Raw genomic sequence first — 15,594 nt, 5'->3', positions numbered from 1 at the left:
ACAGTTACTGGGGATTGTTGGGTGGCAGGTAAAATCACTGCAGGGCTGGAATATTGCTGGTGGAGTGGGCTTTGAGAGGCTGGTCTGGGGGCTGAATTGTTGCTGAGCTGGAGCCAAGATCAAGATGCTGCCCTTTGAAGCTGGAGAAACAGAGCTGGTGCTGGAAGAAGAGAGCTGGCAGTAAAATAAAGCTTGTGGGTCAAGAGCTGAAAGAGCTGAAATCACTGGGCCTGGTGCTGTCATCATTGAGGGTCTGCAATCAGGGCTGAACACGGCATAGGAAATATAGGGCTGGCACAGAGACAGTAAAATAAAGCTTGTGGGTCAAGAGCTGAAAGAGCTGAAATCACTGGGCCTGGTGCTGTCATCATTGTGGGTCTGGGTTGGGGGCTGACCACGGCATCGGAACCATAGGGCTGGCACAGAGACTGTAAAATAAAGCTTGTGGGTCAAGAGCTGAAAGAGCTGAAATCACTGGGCCTGGTGCTGTCATCATTGTGGGTCTGCAATCAGGGCTGAACACGGCATAGGAAATATAGGGCTGGCACAGAGACAGTAAAATAAAGCTTGTGGGTCAAGAGCTGAAAGAGCTGAAATCACTGGGCCTGGTGCTGTCATCATTGTGGGTCTGGGATCGCGGCTGAGCATGGTATAGAAACCATAGGGCTGGCAGGGAGACTTTAGTGTTCTTGCTGCGAAATCACTGTCGGCCTGTGACATGGCTGCAGGGGCTGGGGATTGTGACTGAAACTAGAACAGAACATGTGGACTGCAAAAGGGGGCTGCAGCCTTGCGCCTGAAAACCCCGTCGATGGTAGAATCTTGTTGGCACCTGGGATGGAACCTCTAGAGGTGGAACCAAAATCAATGTGGGGCTGGGAAGTGGACAGTAAGGCTGTGATTTGAATGTAAACAGAAAAGGTCCTAGACCTGTGAATGGGGCTGTGGGTCTCGAGGTGAACTTATGCAGGGGTTGGCACAGTTACTGGGGATTGTTGGGCGGCAGGTAAAATCACTGCAGGGCTGGAATATTGCTGGTGGAGTGGGCTTTGAGAGGCTGGTCTGGGGGCTGAATTGTTGCTGAGCTGGAGCCAAGATCAAGATGCTGCCCTTTGAAGCTGGAGAAACAGAGCTGGTGCTGGAAGAAGAGAGCTGGCAGTAAAATAAAGCTTGTGGGTCAAGAGCTGAAAGAGCTGAAATCACTGGGCCTGGTGCTGTCATCATTGAGGGTCTGCAATCAGGGCTGAACACGGCATAGGAAATATAGGGCTGGCAGAGAGACAGTAAAATAAAGCTTGTGGGTCAAGAGCTGAAAGAGCTGAAATCACTGGGCCTGGTGCTGTCATCATTGTGGGTCTGGGATCACGGCTGAGCATGGTATAGAAACCATAGGGCTGGCAGGGAGACTTTAGTGTTCTTGCTGCGAAATCACTGTCGGCCTGTGACATGGCTGCAGGGACTGGGGATTGTGAGGGAAAGTATAAAAGTATGTGTGGAGTGTGAAGAGGGCTTCTACCTTGTTATTGGAAACCCTGTTGATGGTAGAATATTGCCTGCGCCTGTGCTTGCACCTCTTGGGTTGGAGCTGAAATCACTGTGGGGCTGGGAAGTGGACTGTGAGGCTGGGACTTTAAATGTAAACGGAAAAGGTCCTAGACCTGTGAATGGGGCTGTGGGTCTCGAGGTGAACTTATGCAGGGGCTGGCACAGTGACTGGGGATTGTTGGGCGGCAGGTAAAATCACTGCAGGGCTGGAATATTGCTGGTGGAGTGGGCTTTGAGAGGCTGGTCTGGGGGCTGAATTGTTGCTGAGCTGGAGCCAAGATCAAGATGCTGCCCTTTGAAGCTGGAGAAACAGAGCTGGTGCTGGAAGAAGAGAGCTGGCAGTAAAATAAAGCTTGTGGGTCAAGAGCTGAAAGAGCTGAAATCACTGGGCCTGGTGCTGTCATCATTGTGGGTCTGCAATCAGGGCTGAACACGCCATAGGAAATATAGGGCTGGCAGAGAGACAGTAAAATAAAGCTTGTGGGTCAAGAGCTGAAAGAGCTGAAATCACTGGGCCTGGTGCTGTCATCATTGAGGGTCTGCAATCAGGGCTGAACACGGCATAGGAAATATAGGGCTGGCAGAGAGACAGTAAAATAAAGCTTGTGGGTCAAGAGCTGAAAGAGCTGAAATCACTGGGCCTGGTGCTGTCATCATTGTGGGTCTGGGATCACGGCTGAGCATGGTATAGAAACCATAGGGCTGGCAGGGAGACTTTAGTGTTCTTGCTGCGAAATCACTGTCGGCCTGTGACATGGCTGCAGGGACTGGGGATTGTGAGGGAAAGTATAAAAGTATGTGTGGAGTGTGAAGAGGGCTTCTACCTTGTTATTGGAAACCCTGTTGATGGTAGAATATTGCCTGCGCCTGTGCTTGCACCTCTTGGGTTGGAGCTGAAATCACTGTGGGGCTGGGAAGTGGACTGTGAGGCTGGGACTTTAAATGTAAACGGAAAAGGTCCTAGACCTGTGAATGGGGCTGTGGGTCTCGAGGTGAACTTATGCAGGGGCTGGCACAGTGACTGGGGATTGTTGGGCGGCAGGTAAAATCACTGCAGGGCTGGAATATTGCTGGTGGAGTGGGCTTTGAGAGGCTGGTCTGGGGGCTGAATTGTTGCTGAGCTGGAGCCAAGATCAAGATGCTGCCCTTTGAAGCTGGAGAAACAGAGCTGGTGCTGGAAGAAGAGAGCTGGCAGTAAAATAAAGCTTGTGGGTCAAGAGCTGAAAGAGCTGAAATCACTGGGCCTGGTGCTGTCATCATTGTGGGTCTGCAATCAGGGCTGAACACGCCATAGGAAATATAGGGCTGGCAGAGAGACAGTAAAATAAAGCTTGTGGGTCAAGAGCTGAAAGAGCTGAAATCACTGGGCCTGGTGCTGTCATCATTGTGGGTCTGGGTTGGGGGCTGAGCATGGCATAGGAACCATAGGGCTGGCACAGAGACTGTAAAATAAAGCTTGTGGGTCAAGAGCTGAAAGAGCTGAAATCACTGGGCCTGGTGCTGTCATCATTGTGGGTCTGGGATCACGGCTGAGCATGGTATAGAAACCATAGGGCTGGCAGGGAGACTTTAGTGTTCTTGCTGCGAAATCACTGTAGGCCTGTGACATGGCTGCAGGGGCTGGGGATTGTGACTGAAACTAGAATAGAACATGTGGACTGCAAAAGGGGGCTGCAGCCTTGCGCCTGAAAACCCCGTCGATGGTTGAATCTTGTTGGCACCTGGGATGGAACCTCTAGAGGTGGAACCAAAATCAATGTGGGGCTGGGAAGTGGACAGTAAGGCTGTGATTTGAATGTAAACAGAAAAGGCCCTAGACCTGTGAATGGGGCTGTGGGTCTCGAGGTGAACTTATGCAGGGGTTGGCACAGTTACTGGGGATTGTTGGGCGGCAGGTAAAACCACTGCAGGGCTGGAATATTGCTGGTGGAGTGGGCTTTGAGAGGCTGGTCTGGGGGCTGAATTGTTGCTGAGCTGGAGCCAAGATCAAGATGCTGCCCTTTGAAGCTGGAGAAACAGAGCTGGTGCTGGAAGAAGAGAGCTGGCAGTAAAATAAAGCTTGTGGGTCAAGAGCTGAAAGAGCTGAAATCACTGGGCCTGCTGCTGTCATCATTGTGGGTCTGCAATCAGGGCTGAACACAGCATAGGAAATATAGGGCTGGCAGGGAGACAGTAAAATAAAGCTTGTGGGTCAAGAGCTGAAAGAGCTGAAATCACTGGGCCTGGTGCTGTCATCATTGTGGGTCTGGGTTGGGGGCTGACCACGGCATCGGAACCATAGGGCTGGCACAGAGACTGTAAAATAAAGCTTGTGGGTCAAGAGCTGAAAGAGCTGAAATCACTGGGCCTGGTGCTGTCATCATTGTGGGTCTGGGATCACGGCTGAGCATGGTATAGAAACCATAGGGCTGGCAGGGAGACTTTAGTGTTCTTGCTGCGAAATGACTGTAGGCCTGTGACATGGCTCCAGGGACTGGGGATTGTGAGGGAAAGTATAAAAGTATGTGTGGAGTGTGAAGAGGGCTTCTACCTTGTTATTGGAAACCCTGTTGATGGTAGAATATTGCCTGCGCCTGTGCTTGCACCTATTGGGTTGGAGCTGAAATCTCTGTGGGACTGGGAAGTGGACTGCGGGGCTGGGACTTGGAAAGAAAACAGAAAAGGTCCTAGTCCTGTGAATGGGGTTCTGGGCATCGAGGTGAACTTATGAATGGGCAGGTAAAGTGACTAGGGGATTGTTGGGTGGGAGGTAAAATCACTGCAGGGCTGGGATATTGCTGGTGGAGTGGGCTTTGAGAGGCTCGTGTGGGAGGTGAATTGTGGCCCAGCTGGAGCCAAGAGCAAGATGCTGCCCTTTGAAGCTGGAGAAACAGAGCTGGTGCTGGAAGAAGAGAGCTGGCAGTAAAATAAAGCTTGTGGGTCAAGAGCTGAAAGAGCTGAAATCACTGGGCCTGGTGCTGTCATCATTGTGGGTCTGGGATCACGGCTGAGCAAGGTATAGAAACCATAGGGCTGGCAGGGAGACTTTAGTGTTCTTGCTGCGAAATCACTGTAGGCCTGTGACATGGCTGCAGGGGCTGGGGATTGTGACTGAAACTAGAATAGAACATGTGGACTGCAAAAGGGGGCTGCAGCCTTGCGCCTGAAAACCCCGTCGATGGTAGAATCTTGTTGGCACCTGGGATAGAACCTCTAGAGGTGGAACCAAAATCAGTGTAGGGTTGGGAAGTGGACTGTAAGGCTGTGATTTGAATGAAAACAGAAAAGGTCCTAGACCTGTGAATGGGGCTGTGGGTCTCGAGGTGAACTTATGCAGGGGCTGGCACAGTTACTGGGGATTGTTGGGCGGCAGGTAAAATCACTGCAGGGCTGGAATATTGCTGGTGGAGTGGGCTTTGAGAGGCTGGTCTGGGGGCTGAATTGTTGCTGAGCTGGAGCCAAGATCAAGATGCTGCCCTTTGAAGCTAGAGAAATAGAGCTGGCGCTGGAAGAAGAGAGCTGGCAGTAAAATAAAGCTTGTGGGTCAAGAGCTGAAAGAGCTGAAATCACTGGGCCTGGTGCTGTCATCATTGTGAGTCTGGGATCACGGCTGAGCATGGTATAGAAACCATAGGGCTGGCAGGGAGACTTTAGTGTTCTTGCTGCGAAATCACTGTCGGCCTGTGACATGGCTGCAGGGACTGGGGATTGTGAGGGAAAGTATAATAGTATGTGTGGAGTGTGAAGAGGGCTTCTACCTTGTTATTGGAAACCCTGTTGATGGTAGAATATTGCCTGCGCCTGTGCTTGCACCTCTTGGGTTGGAGCCGAAATCACTGTGGGGCTGGGAAGTGGACTGTGAGGCTGGGACTTTAAATGTAAACGGAAAAGGTCCTAGACCTGTGAATGGGGCTGTGGGTCTCGAGGTGAACTTATGCAGGTGTTGGCACAGTTACTGGGGATTGTTGGGCGGCAGGTAAAATCACTGCAGGGCTGGAATATTGCTGGTGGGGTGGGCTTTGAGAGGCTCGTGCGGGAGCTGAATTGTTGCTGAGCTGGAGCCTAGATCAAGATGCTGCCCTTTGAAGTTGAAAAAACAAGAGCTGGAGCTGCAAGAAGAGAGCTGGCAGTAAAATAAAGCTTGTGGGTCAAGAGCTGAAAGAGCTGAAATCACTGGGCCTGGTGCTGTCATCATTGTGGGTCTGGGATCACGGCTGAGCAAGGTATAGAAACCATAGGGCTGGCAGGGAGACTTTAGTGTTCTTGCTGCGAAATCACTGTAGGCCTGTGACATGGCTGCAGGGGCTGGGGATTGTGACTGAAACTAGAACAGAACATGTGGACTGCAAAAGGGGGCTGCAGTCTTGCGCCTGAAAACCCCGTCGATGGTAGAATCTTGTTGGCACCTGGGATAGAACCTCTAGAGGTGGAACCAAAATCAGTGTAGGGTTGGGAAGTGGACTGTAAGGCTGTGATTTGAATGAAAACAGAAAAGGTCCTAGACCTGTGAATGGGGCTGTGGGTCTCGAGGTGAACTTATGCAGGGGCTGGCACAGTTACTGGGGATTGTTGGGCGGCAGGTAAAATCACTGCAGGGCTGGAATATTGCTGGTGGAGTGGGCTTTGAGAGGCTGGTCTGGGGGCTGAATTGTTGCTGAGCTGGAGCCAAGATCAAGATGCTGCCCTTTGAAGCTGGAGAAATAGAGCTGGTGCTGGAAGAAGAGAGCTGGCAGTAAAATAAAGCTTGTGGGTCAAGAGCTGAAAGAGCTGAAATCACTGGGCCTGCTGCTGTCATCATTGTGCGTCTGGGTTGGGGGCTGAGCACGGCATCGGAACCATAGGGCTGGCACAGAGACTGTAAAATAAAGCTTGTGGGTCAAGAGCTGAAAGAGCTGAAATCACTGGGCCTGGTGCTGTCATCATTGTGAGTCTGGGATCACGGCTGAGCATGGTATAGAAACCATAGGGCTGGCAGGGAGACTTTAGTGTTCTTGCTGCGAAATCACTGTCGGCCTGTGACATGGCTCCAGGGACTGGCGATTGTGAGGGAAAGTATAATAGTATGTGTGGAGTGTGAAGAGGGCTTCTACCTTGTTATTGGAAACCCTGTTGATGGTAGAATATTGCCTGCGCCTGTGCTTGCACCTCTTGGGTTGGAGCTGAAATCACTGTGGGGCTGGGAAGTGGACTGTGAGGCTGGGACTTTAAATGTAAACGGAAAAGGTCCTAGACCTGTGAATGGGGCTGTGGGTCTCGAGGTGAACTTATGCAGGGGCTGGCACAGTTACTGGGGATTGTTGGGCGGCAGGTAAAATCACTGCAGGGCTGGAATATTGCTGGTGGGGTGGGCTTCGAGAGGCTCGTGCGGGAGCTGAATTGTTGCTGAGCTGGAGCCTAGATCAAGATGCTGCCCTTTGAAGTTGGAGAAACAAGAGCTGGAGCTGCAAGAAGAGAGCTGGCAGTAAAATAAAGCTTGTGGGTCAAGAGCTGAAAGAGCTGAAATCACTGGGCCTGGTGCTGTCATCATTGTGGGTCTGGGATCGCAGCTGAGCATGGTATAGAAACCATAGGGCTGGCAGGGAGACTTTAGTGTTCTTGCTGCGAAATCACTGTAGGCCTGTGACATGGCTGCAGGGGCTGGGGATTGTGACTGAAACTAGAACAGAACATGTGGACTGCAAAAGGGGGCTGCAGCCTTGCGCCTGAAAACCCCGTCGATGGTAGAATCTTGTTGGCACCTGGGATGGAACCTCTAGAGGTGGAACCAAAATCAATGTGGGACTGGGAAGTGGACAGTAAGGCTGTGATTTGAATGTAAACAGAAAAGGTCCTAGACCTGTGAATGGGGCTGTGGGTCTCGAGGTGAACTTATGCAGGGGTTGGCACAGTTACTGGGGATTGTTGGGCGGCAGGTAAAATCACTGCAGGGCTGGAATATTGCTGGTGGAGTGGGCTTTGAGAGGCTGGTCTGGGGGCTGAATTGTTGCTGAGCTGGAGCCAAGATCAAGATGCTGCCCTTTGAAGCTGGAGAAACAGAGCTGGAAGAAGAGAGCTGGCAGTAAAATAAAGCTTGTGGGTCAAGAGCTGAAAGAGCTGAAATCACTGGGCCTGCTGCTGTCATCATTGTGGGTCTGCAATCAGGGCTGAACACGGCATAGGAAATATAGGGCTGGCACAGAGACAGTAAAATAAAGCTTGTGGGTCAAGAGCTGAAAGAGCTGAAATCACTGGGCCTGGTGCTGTCATCATTGTGGGTCTGGGATCGCGGCTGAGCATGGTATAGAAACCATAGGGCTGGCAGGGAGACTTTAGTGTTCTTGCTGCGAAATCACTGTCGGCCTGTGACATGGCTGCAGGGGCTGGGGATTGTGACTGAAACTAGAACAGAACATGTGGACTGCAAAAGGGGGCTGCAGCCTTGCGCCTGAAAACCCCGTCGATGGTAGAATCTTGTTGGCACCTGGGATGGAACCTCTAGAGGTGGAACCAAAATCAATGTGGGGCTGGGAAGTGGACAGTAAGGCTGTGATTTGAATGTAAACAGAAAAGGTCCTAGACCTGTGAATGGGGCTGTGGGTCTCGAGGTGAACTTATGCAGGGGTTGGCACAGTTACTGGGGATTGTTGGGTGGCAGGTAAAATCACTGCAGGGCTGGAATATTGCTGGTGGAGTGGGCTTTGAGAGGCTGGTCTGGGGGCTGAATTGTTGCTGAGCTGGAGCCAAGATCAAGATGCTGCCCTTTGAAGCTGGAGAAACAGAGCTGGTGCTGGAAGAAGAGAGCTGGCAGTAAAATAAAGCTTGTGGGTCAAGAGCTGAAAGAGCTGAAATCACTGGGCCTGGTGCTGTCATCATTGAGGGTCTGCAATCAGGGCTGAACACGGCATAGGAAATATAGGGCTGGCACAGAGACAGTAAAATAAAGCTTGTGGGTCAAGAGCTGAAAGAGCTGAAATCACTGGGCCTGGTGCTGTCATCATTGTGGGTCTGGGTTGGGGGCTGACCACGGCATCGGAACCATAGGGCTGGCACAGAGACTGTAAAATAAAGCTTGTGGGTCAAGAGCTGAAAGAGCTGAAATCACTGGGCCTGGTGCTGTCATCATTGTGGGTCTGCAATCAGGGCTGAACACGGCATAGGAAATATAGGGCTGGCACAGAGACAGTAAAATAAAGCTTGTGGGTCAAGAGCTGAAAGAGCTGAAATCACTGGGCCTGGTGCTGTCATCATTGTGGGTCTGGGATCGCGGCTGAGCATGGTATAGAAACCATAGGGCTGGCAGGGAGACTTTAGTGTTCTTGCTGCGAAATCACTGTCGGCCTGTGACATGGCTGCAGGGGCTGGGGATTGTGACTGAAACTAGAACAGAACATGTGGACTGCAAAAGGGGGCTGCAGCCTTGCGCCTGAAAACCCCGTCGATGGTAGAATCTTGTTGGCACCTGGGATGGAACCTCTAGAGGTGGAACCAAAATCAATGTGGGGCTGGGAAGTGGACAGTAAGGCTGTGATTTGAATGTAAACAGAAAAGGTCCTAGACCTGTGAATGGGGCTGTGGGTCTCGAGGTGAACTTATGCAGGGGTTGGCACAGTTACTGGGGATTGTTGGGCGGCAGGTAAAATCACTGCAGGGCTGGAATATTGCTGGTGGAGTGGGCTTTGAGAGGCTGGTCTGGGGGCTGAATTGTTGCTGAGCTGGAGCCAAGATCAAGATGCTGCCCTTTGAAGCTGGAGAAACAGAGCTGGTGCTGGAAGAAGAGAGCTGGCAGTAAAATAAAGCTTGTGGGTCAAGAGCTGAAAGAGCTGAAATCACTGGGCCTGGTGCTGTCATCATTGAGGGTCTGCAATCAGGGCTGAACACGGCATAGGAAATATAGGGCTGGCAGAGAGACAGTAAAATAAAGCTTGTGGGTCAAGAGCTGAAAGAGCTGAAATCACTGGGCCTGGTGCTGTCATCATTGTGGGTCTGGGATCACGGCTGAGCATGGTATAGAAACCATAGGGCTGGCAGGGAGACTTTAGTGTTCTTGCTGCGAAATCACTGTCGGCCTGTGACATGGCTGCAGGGACTGGGGATTGTGAGGGAAAGTATAAAAGTATGTGTGGAGTGTGAAGAGGGCTTCTACCTTGTTATTGGAAACCCTGTTGATGGTAGAATATTGCCTGCGCCTGTGCTTGCACCTCTTGGGTTGGAGCTGAAATCACTGTGGGGCTGGGAAGTGGACTGTGAGGCTGGGACTTTAAATGTAAACGGAAAAGGTCCTAGACCTGTGAATGGGGCTGTGGGTCTCGAGGTGAACTTATGCAGGGGCTGGCACAGTGACTGGGGATTGTTGGGCGGCAGGTAAAATCACTGCAGGGCTGGAATATTGCTGGTGGAGTGGGCTTTGAGAGGCTGGTCTGGGGGCTGAATTGTTGCTGAGCTGGAGCCAAGATCAAGATGCTGCCCTTTGAAGCTGGAGAAACAGAGCTGGTGCTGGAAGAAGAGAGCTGGCAGTAAAATAAAGCTTGTGGGTCAAGAGCTGAAAGAGCTGAAATCACTGGGCCTGGTGCTGTCATCATTGTGGGTCTGCAATCAGGGCTGAACACGCCATAGGAAATATAGGGCTGGCAGAGAGACAGTAAAATAAAGCTTGTGGGTCAAGAGCTGAAAGAGCTGAAATCACTGGGCCTGGTGCTGTCATCATTGTGGGTCTGGGTTGGGGGCTGAGCATGGCATAGGAACCATAGGGCTGGCACAGAGACTGTAAAATAAAGCTTGTGGGTCAAGAGCTGAAAGAGCTGAAATCACTGGGCCTGGTGCTGTCATCATTGTGGGTCTGGGATCACGGCTGAGCATGGTATAGAAACCATAGGGCTGGCAGGGAGACTTTAGTGTTCTTGCTGCGAAATCACTGTAGGCCTGTGACATGGCTGCAGGGGCTGGGGATTGTGACTGAAACTAGAATAGAACATGTGGACTGCAAAAGGGGGCTGCAGCCTTGCGCCTGAAAACCCCGTCGATGGTTGAATCTTGTTGGCACCTGGGATGGAACCTCTAGAGGTGGAACCAAAATCAATGTGGGGCTGGGAAGTGGACAGTAAGGCTGTGATTTGAATGTAAACAGAAAAGGCCCTAGACCTGTGAATGGGGCTGTGGGTCTCGAGGTGAACTTATGCAGGGGTTGGCACAGTTACTGGGGATTGTTGGGCGGCAGGTAAAACCACTGCAGGGCTGGAATATTGCTGGTGGAGTGGGCTTTGAGAGGCTGGTCTGGGGGCTGAATTGTTGCTGAGCTGGAGCCAAGATCAAGATGCTGCCCTTTGAAGCTGGAGAAACAGAGCTGGTGCTGGAAGAAGAGAGCTGGCAGTAAAATAAAGCTTGTGGGTCAAGAGCTGAAAGAGCTGAAATCACTGGGCCTGCTGCTGTCATCATTGTGGGTCTGCAATCAGGGCTGAACACAGCATAGGAAATATAGGGCTGGCAGGGAGACAGTAAAATAAAGCTTGTGGGTCAAGAGCTGAAAGAGCTGAAATCACTGGGCCTGGTGCTGTCATCATTGTGGGTCTGGGTTGGGGGCTGACCACGGCATCGGAACCATAGGGCTGGCACAGAGACTGTAAAATAAAGCTTGTGGGTCAAGAGCTGAAAGAGCTGAAATCACTGGGCCTGGTGCTGTCATCATTGTGGGTCTGGGATCATGGCTGAGCATGGTATAGAAACCATAGGGCTGGCAGGGAGACTTTAGTGTTCTTGCTGCGAAATGACTGTAGGCCTGTGACATGGCTCCAGGGACTGGGGATTGTGAGGGAAAGTATAAAAGTATGTGTGGAGTGTGAAGAGGGCTTCTACCTTGTTATTGGAAACCCTGTTGATGGTAGAATATTGCCTGCGCCTGTGCTTGCACCTATTGGGTTGGAGCTGAAATCTCTGTGGGACTGGGAAGTGGACTGCGGGGCTGGGACTTGGAAAGAAAACAGAAAAGGTCCTAGTCCTGTGAATGGGGTTCTGGGCATCGAGGTGAACTTATGAATGGGCAGGTAAAGTGACTAGGGGATTGTTGGGTGGGAGGTAAAATCACTGCAGGGCTGGGATATTGCTGGTGGAGTGGGCTTTGAGAGGCTCGTGTGGGAGGTGAATTGTGGCCCAGCTGGAGCCAAGAGCAAGATGCTGCCCTTTGAAGCTGGAGAAACAGAGCTGGTGCTGGAAGAAGAGAGCTGGCAGTAAAATAAAGCTTGTGGGTCAAGAGCTGAAAGAGCTGAAATCACTGGGCCTGGTGCTGTCATCATTGTGGGTCTGGGTTGGGGGCTGAGCACGGCATCGGAACCATAGGGCTGGCATAGAGATGGTAAAATAAAGCTTGTGGGTCAAGAGCTGAAAGAGCTGAAATCACTGGGCCTGGTGCTGTCATCATTGTGGGTCTGGGGTCGCGGCTGAGCATGGTATAGAAACCATAGGGCTGGCAGGGAGACTTTAGTGTTCTTGCTGCGAAATCACTGTAGGCCTGTGACATGGCTCCAGGGACTGGGGATTGTGAGCGAAATTAGAAAAGTATGTGTGGAGCGCGAAGAGGGCTTCTACCTTGTTATTGGAAACCCTGTTGATGGTAGAATATTGCCTGCGCCTGTGCTTGCACCTCTTGGGTTGGAGCTGAAATCACTGTGGGGCTGGGAAGTGGTCTGCGGGGCTGGGACTTGGAAAGAAAATGGAAAGGTACTAGACCTGTGAATGGGGTTCTGGGCATCCAGGTGAACTTATGAATGGGCAGGTAAAGTGACTAGGGGATTGTTGGGCGGCAGGTAAAATCACTGCAGGGCTGGAATATTGCTGGTGGGGTGGGCTTCGAGAGGCTCGTGGGGGAGCTGAATTGTTGCCGAGCTGGACCATGATCAAGATGCTGCCCTTTGAAGCTGGGGAAACACAGAGCTGGAGCTTCAAGGAGAGACCTGGCAGTAAAATTGAGATCATAAAATAATATTTCAGCCTTCTGAAAGGTGGAGTCAAGTTTCTCCTCTCTTCCCTCAAACAGCACCATAATCACCGGCCGACCAGGTTTGTGTGAGCCTGTCAGTAACCCTCGGCCAGTCCCGAGTCGGCAGACACCGGGGGGCGCAGCCCTGACTCGGCCAACAGCGGGGAGACACTGTCTGTGCCCCGAGGGTACTGAGGGCACCTGGGCTGGTCGCCTTTGCAGCAGAAGAGACACCAGAGACATCGGTAGAAGATAAAGGGCCCACTCTTAGCAGATGTTAATCCAAGGTTTTATTAGGAGTCCCAAAGGAGCTCCTGCACCTCAGGGGCCTCCTGCCAAGAGCCCCAGGGAGATGTGCCAAGGTTACATTTAAAGGGAGGTGGTAACCCAAAGGAGATAACATCCTACCAACTATTAAGTGACCCTAAGGGATGGGTACTGGGGGGTAGACATATAGGACAGCGTATGGGGCAAGGCTTGGGGGGCTGAACCTTGGCCTCTGGCTAATCACTCGACGACTTGGACCGAAACTTCTGCATGGAGGGGATGGGAGGCTGAGTGATTGACAGAGAGCCAGGGTGGGGGTTTGGGTATGATCTCATCCCGGGAGAGGGATAACGCAGGTAAAGGGAGGGGGGTACAGTTTGGGATAAACCATTTGGCAAAAATATGGGGATACAAAACAAAATTACTTCAAAGTATTACAAAGTATAAAAATGCACTACAGCAGGTTTGGGCAGCACCAAATAAATTGTAATAAAATGCTTTAAAAAAAGAAAAATTAAAAATAAAAATTAAATAAAATTAAAATAAAAAAATTAATTTAAAATAAATGAAAAACAAAATAAAAACTGTAAAGTGCTGTAAAGTGCCGTAAAACTTCCATAAAATGTAGTGCTGTAATGCAAGACCCTCAAAGACCACCACAATCACCAGCTTGAGTTGGTCTGGGCAGCACCAAAAAAAATAATATAAAAAGCTTCATAAAATAGAAAAATTAAAAATAAAAATTAAACAAAAAATGAAATAAAAAGCTAAAAAAAATAGAAAAATTAAAAATAAAGATGAAATAAAAAATAAAATTAAAAAATAAAATAAAAAGCTTTAAAAATAGAAAAATTAAAAATAAAAATAAATTAAAAATAAAATTAGAAAAATAAAATAAAAAGCTTTAAAACTAGAAAAATTAAAAATTAAAATTAAATAAACAATAAATTTAGAAAAAAAAAGCGTTAAAACTAGAAAAAATGAAAATAAAAATTAAATAAAAAAAATAAATAAAATAAAAGCTTTAAAAATAGAAAAATTAAAAATAAATAAAAAATAAAAACTGAAAAATAAAATAAAAAGCTTTAAAAATAGAAAAAAGAAAATAAAATGTAAATAAAAATAAAAAAATAAAATAAAGCTTTAAAAATAGAAAAATCAAAAATTAAACAAAAAAATCAAAAAATAAAATAAAAGCTTTAAAAATAGAAAAATTAAAAATAAAGATGAACTAAAAAATAAAATTAAAAAAATAAAATGAAAAGCTTTAAAAGTAGAAAACTTAAAGATGAAATAAAAAATAAAATTAAAAAAATAAAATAAAAAGCTTTAAAAATAGAAAAATTAAAAATAAAAATAAATTAAAAATAAAGTTAGAAAAATAAAATAAAAAGCTTTAAAACTAGAAAAATTAAAAATAAAAATTAAATAAACAATAAATTTAGAAAAATAAAATAAAAAGATTTAAAACTAGAAAAAATGAAAATAAAAATTAAATAAAAAATAAAATAAAATAAATAAAATAAAAGCTTTAAAAATAGAAAAATTAAAAATAAATAAAAAATAAAAACTGAAAAATAAAATAAAAAGCTTTAAAAATAGAAAAATGAAAATAAAATATAAATAAAAAATAAAAAATAAAATAAAGGTTTAAAAATAGAAAAATCAAAAATTAAATAAAAAAATCAACAAATAAAATAAAAGCTTTAAAAGTAGAAAACTTAAAGATGAAATAAAATAAAAAAATTAAAAAAATAAAAAGCTTGAAAAATAGAAAAATTAAAAATAAAATTAAAAGAATAAAATAAAAAGCTTTAAGAATAGAAAAATTAAAAATAAAAATAAATTTTAAAAAATTAGAAAAATAAAATAAAAAGCTTTAAAACAAGAAAAATTAAAAATAAAAATTAAATAAAAAATAAATTTAGAAAAATAAAATAAAAAGCTTTAAACTAGAAAAAATGAAAAAATTAAATAAAAAATACAATGAATAAAATAAAAGCTTTAAAAATAGAAAAATTAAAAATAAATAAAAAATAAAATTAAAAAATAAAATAAAAATCTTTAAAAATAGAAAAAAAAAAGGTAAATGAAAAATTTTAAAAATAAAATAAAAGCTTTAAAAATAGAAAAATTAAAAAAATAAATAAAAAATAAAATAAGAAAAATAAAAAGTTTTAAAAATTGAAAAAATGAAAATAAAATAGAAATAAAAAAATAAAATCAGAAAAATTAAAATAAAAGCTTTATAAATAGAAAAATCGAAAATAAAAATAAATAAAAAATAAAATTAAAAGATAAAATAAAAAGATTCAAAAATAAAAAAATTAAAAATAAAATTTAAATTAAAAATAAAATAAAAAAAATGAAATAAAAAGCTTTAAAAATAGAAAACGTAAAGATTAAATTAAAAAAAATAAATAAAGATGAAATAAAAAATAAAATTAAAAAAGTAAAATAATTAAAAATAAATGAAAAACAAAATAAAAACTGTAAATGTTCCAAAAATGTAGTGGTGTAAACCGCGACTGTCGTAAAAGCTGCCGTAAAGCGCGACTGTCGCAAAAGGTGCCGTAAAGAGCGACTGTCGCAAAAGGTGCCGTAAAGCGCGACTGTCGTAAAAGCTGCCGTAAAGCGCGACTGTCGCAAAAGGTGCCGTAAAGCGCGACTGTCGCAAAAGCTGCCGTAAAGCGCGACTGTCGTAAAAGGTGCCGTAAAGCGAGACTGTCGCAAAAGCTGCCGTAAAGCGCGACTGTCGTAAAAGGTGCCGTAAAGCGCGACTGTCGCAAAAGCGGCCGTAAAGCGCGACTGTCGCAAAAGCGGCCGTAAAGCGCGACTGTCGCAAAAGGTGCCGT

This window comes from Agelaius phoeniceus, chromosome 9, assembly GCF_051311805.1.
Source record: "Agelaius phoeniceus isolate bAgePho1 chromosome 9, bAgePho1.hap1, whole genome shotgun sequence".
Taxonomy (NCBI): Eukaryota; Metazoa; Chordata; class Aves; order Passeriformes; family Icteridae; genus Agelaius; species Agelaius phoeniceus.
This window is presented reverse-complemented; position numbering follows the sequence as displayed.